This window comes from Globicephala melas, chromosome 17 (genome assembly GCF_963455315.2).
Source record: "Globicephala melas chromosome 17, mGloMel1.2, whole genome shotgun sequence".
Taxonomy (NCBI): domain Eukaryota; kingdom Metazoa; phylum Chordata; class Mammalia; order Artiodactyla; family Delphinidae; genus Globicephala; species Globicephala melas.
This window is the reverse complement of record NC_083330.1, coordinates 806,949-811,809: the sequence shown is the minus strand read 5'-3', so window position 1 is coordinate 811,809 and position 4,861 is coordinate 806,949. Positions and strand designations below refer to the sequence as shown.

At 51.2% G+C, this 4,861-nt stretch overlaps 1 long non-coding RNA gene across 1 annotated transcript; it reads right to left on the bottom strand.

Annotated features, from left to right (window-relative positions):
- Window positions 1–1,139: 1,139 nt before the first annotated feature.
- On the bottom strand, window positions 1,140–3,766 carry LOC138842398 (uncharacterized). Its single transcript, XR_011376869.1, has 3 exons — window positions 3,582–3,766; window positions 1,474–1,678; window positions 1,140–1,285 (listed from the first exon to the last, which is right to left on the bottom strand). It is a non-coding gene; the product is annotated as an uncharacterized lncRNA (long non-coding RNA).
- Between the last annotated feature and the right edge of the window lie 1,095 nt (window positions 3,767–4,861).

Below are 4,861 nucleotides of genomic sequence, written 5' to 3'. Positions count from 1 at the left end.
AAGTGAAAAGACAGCCCACAGAGAGAGAAAATATTTCCAAATCCTGAATGTGATAAGGCACTTATATCAAGGATTTATATATATTTACTTACATAACATGGTTTCCAAGTTGATGAGACGGTCCATTGGCAGCTGAAGTCGGGAACTCTCGAATCTAAATAGTAACAAGACAAGTTTGAGTAGATATTCCTCTAAAGAAAATAAGCAAACAGCCAATAAGCACATGTAAAAAAAAAAGATGCTCAACATGATTAGTCATAAGAAAAATATAAATTGAAATCATAATGAGGTATCATTTCACACCACAAAGATGGTAAATCAATAAGGCAGACAATGACAGGTGTAGGTGAGGGTGTGGGGAAGCTGGGCCTCGCGCACTACCTGTGGGATTGTAAAATGGTAGCACCTTTTTGGAAAACAACTTGACAGAAAGCCTGTCTCGTCTGGCTTCTGTGGCTAGAACTTCCAGTGATATGGAGTAAAAGTGACGACAGTGGGCCACTTTTATTCAAATTAGTATTGGGAGTCCCAGCCATAGCAATCAGAGAAGAAAAAGAAATAAAAGGAATCCAAACTGGAAAGGAAGAATTTAAAGTGTCACTATTTGCAGATGACATGGTACTTACTATATATAGAAAATCCCAAAGATGCCACCAAAAAACTATCAGGACTCGTCAATGAACTTGGTAAAGTTGCAGGATACAAACTTAATATCAAGAGATCTGTTGTGTTTCTATACACAATGAACTATCAGAAAGAGAAATTAAGAAAAGAATCCCATTTACAGTTGTACCAAAGAGAATAAAATACCTGGGAATAAATCTAACTAAGGCGGTAAAAGACCTGTACTAGGAAAACTGATGAAACACTAAAGAAAGAAACTGAAGATGACACACAAATGCAAAGACAAACTGTATCTCTGTCAGTTTCCCTGGGACTCTCTGGGGAAACAGAAGGTTTTCTCATTACAATAAAACACATAACGTGGTTCCCATGTTGGTGGCACATTCCACTGGCCGCCGAAGACGGGAACGTTGTCTGGAAGCTCAGAGGTGGAACTGTGTTAACGACAGGTGGTGCGTTCGTGGCCTGGAGAACTTCAGCATTTACCTTGCCCTTTAATCTTCCCGGCAGGAGGGAGCAAAGCACAGCCTCTCCGCACTGACCTGGCCTCCTGCCCCTCCCGAGAAGCCTGGGCGTCAGGGCCGTACTGCTCAGTCCCAGGTGCAGGGTAGCATCAGGGTGCTGGCACCAACAGGTCCCTTCCTGTGTCCTGCACCTGTCACTGGACAAGATGGCACACAAGTGAGGCAGAACGATGTGGGGACGGGAATGGTATGGCCCCCTCGCCAGCATCCCTGCCCCAAACTCCACCCCCAGCTCCCGGCACGTCCCCCTGGTGGTCCCCTCCCGGTGATGTCCACCATTTCCCCGACCTTTGTTCCTGTAATACTTCTGTGTCACCAGGCTCACCTACTTGTCTTCCCAATTAGGCCACACCTCCTGAGAATGGGGCCTAAAAGTGACATCACAGTGGCCGAGGTGTAGCCCTGTGAGTCATGAGGCGCCCACGGAGCATCGGGGCCAGAGGCGAATGGTGCCTTGAGAGAGGTCATCCAGGGCGATGGGCGGCTCACAGGAGCAGCTGTAAAGTTGTCAGCTTGTAACAGAACCTCATCTGCAAAGAGGCACAGAAGCTGATGTTGAAGATGTTTAACATTTGCTTCCATAATATTCCTATATCCTAACTTCCATGACAAACATTGTAAATACTAAAATCTATTTTAGCTGGAAAGGCCGGTGTACGTTCTATGCACTATTTAATCTCTGTGTACACTAGAGGGTGAGCTTAAACAGATTGATCCCTCACCCTCTGACGTTCGGATGTCTCGGGAGAAGAGGCACAACAGAGAGGGGTTTCCGGTTCCCCTCCAGGTACACTGCTGGAGACGGGCAACATTGCTGTCCACGGAGGGGAGGACCGCGGCCAGCCCTGGCCATGGGGACTCAGGCGTGGACACACCTGGCCCTGCCCAGTAACTCCAGCCCCCGCTAGAGCATCTGGATTCACCCAGTGGGGCGCAAACACCCTCAGGGGCCAGCTGGGCTGCCAGGGGACCACGCAGGTGTTGCAGGAGATGGAGGTGACACAGGTGACGTAGGGCATTTTGAAGGCAGCCCCTCCCTTCATCACAGGCACGATTCTCGGGTTCCCTGTCGTTTTCTACCTTCACACACAGCAGAAGATCTCATCTCGGCCAGACCTTGGTTTTCTGGAATAACATAGCATAACCTTAGGATGGAATGGAACAGGCCATGCTTTCCCGCCGTGACGGGTGTGGCTCCCTGGTGAACGGTGTAGGTGCACCCCCGCCACGCTTCAATAAACAGCCGTGAGCTCTGAGCGCTCATCAGATGCTGGGCATTTATTTCGGATCCAACAATCCCGTGGATTAGATATCATTATTATCCCCATTTCGCAGAGGAAAAAGCTAACGCATCAGAGGTTGAAGGGTGGACTAGGCCACGTCACAGCTGCTGAGGGAGCTTTGGGGTGTTTGAAGCAGCCCATCCAAGCAGCACCAGCAGGGGCAGGGCCTTCACTACGGCAACAACAACCCCAGGGCCGGCGCGACATCCAGCTTGCCCCCCTGCCCCTCCCCCGCCCCCCAGCCATGCTGCCTAATTTAGTTTAGTTCCAGAGAGTCAATAAATTTATTATTTTAAAGGAAAATGAAAACATTCCAGAAGAACATTCGAGTATAATTTCAAGCTCAAAAGAACACAAAGATCACTTTACAAAGAAGTGCTATAATGAATGAACTCTTCATGGGGGGTGGGGAGAAGAAGGAAAAATAAAGCTGGATTCTTCCTCAGGATCAACTCAGCCCTTTAATTCTGACTCTCGGTTACTAACAAAACATTCTCCTGCGCAGAGCTTCACCCCACAGCTTTATCAAGCAGGAGGCTATGGGAACCTTCACCAAAAGTGATCCGTGTATTTTTCTAATAAATCATCAGCGTTGCTATTGTCCTTTCAATAAAATTTTAGGAAAGAAAGAAAAGTAAATTCTTCAGAATTCAAGACCTGTTGACAGATGTTGCTGTTTCCCTGGCTTTCCTCTGTAAAGTACTCCAGAAGAGTCAAAGGAAAGATACATTTTTAAAAGAAAGAAAAAGAAAAAAAAATTAATGAAAAATCTAAATGGAAAGTAATACTGAGAAAAATATATTCATAGGGAAAGTGGAAGCGTCAGCCAGAGGGAGGAGGAGGGGGAGGGGGAGACTGCATGACCTGGCCTTGTGCCCCCTCCCCGGGCACATGTAAAGGAAAATAAAAAGTGGGCATGCACGAACAAGTGAGTCTAACTGACCGCAGTCAGGTCACAGTGTTCTGCTGGGAAGTCCCCGGAAAGGGCGCTGCAGGAAGTTCTGAAACCCTAACAGCTCAGGCCCAACACTGGGTTGGTTGTGTCCGTGAAGGTCTTCTCCGACCATCAACGATCAGCCAGCATGAGAGGTAACAAAGTTTTATAAGGAAGCCTCTAGAGAGAAAACAAGAGGTTTTAGTTCCCCATTACCTGAGGGCTGCCGAGACCCAGGTAGGTGTTCAGCCGTCGACCCGGTTCCTTCCCTGGAAGAGTGTGGGGGCATTTCCTGTCCACCCTGCACTCCTAGGAAGACCAGCGATGGCCTCGTTCACACTGATCCCCAGGCGGCGGGACTCAGGGGCACCATCCCCATCACAACCATTTGGAAGGTGATTCTTCTGCCTACACACTGTAGATTTGCCGCCAGTTTTGTAGGACAAGTGGAAAAGAGAGAAGGACAAAGCAGGTAAGAACTGGCCAAACAATGTCCTTTAGCCTTGCTAAGACCCAAACCTGCACCTCCTTCCTGCGGTTACAGCTGCGAGCCGCGCGCGTGAAGGGCGCGGAGGCACCCGGGGGGCGCCGCGGCCGCGCGGGGTCCTGGGCACCGCTGGGACGCCTGGCAACTCTGGACTCACGGGAGGAGTGGGAGGGAAGCAGCGGGCGGTGCCGTCAGGCTGCACCCAGGGCGTGTGCAGGAGGAACACCCAGGGCCATGCAGGACGGGGTCCTCAACGTGCTGCACCCTGTTCTGGGGGCAGCCCAACGCCTGGCACGCCCACCCCCGACCCCTCCTCTAAAGTGCTCTCACTCTCGGGGCTACTCCACCCGCCCTCGCCCACCAGGGCCAGCCTGGACAGCCCCTGCGCCCAGAGCCCACTGCGGTCGTCACGCCTGCCATCCTACGGCTGCTGTTCTGCCCGGCCAGGTCCTTCCCACCAAATCACAGTACAGGAGCTCCCTCCAGACTGTAAGCCCCGCCCACTCCCTGATCTGCACCTGGTCTCCCCACGCCACACCAAGGTCTGTAGTTAAGACAGGCAGGCAGCCCGGGGTCTACAGTGTCTGCACCCTCACACCTGCCACACCTGCCACCCAGCTGGCCAGGTGACTTTGCCTCTTGGGCGCTGATGAGCCACGCTTCTTCTAGATAAAGAAACGCCATCCCTGCTTCTCTGCTCTAGTGTAACAGCTGCTGCCCGTCCCACTCACTGGGAAAGGCAGAGATCTCTTTCTTCATTACTTCAAACTTTCCTTTAAATCTTCAGTTACAATGTCTCATTTCAAACATCAGAGGTCTTCCTCCCACAGGCAAACTCCCAGGGGTGGGAAGAGCTCTGGGCTGGGGGTAAGAAGCTGCACCCTGACACCTGCACTGGGCCCAGGAACCTGGGCCGGGTCGCCTCCAAGCCCTGAGGCTCTGCGTCCTTACTGAAACGATGATGCTGGTCCCACAGAGCTCTGAGGATCGCGCCAGCCCTCCAGGGAGG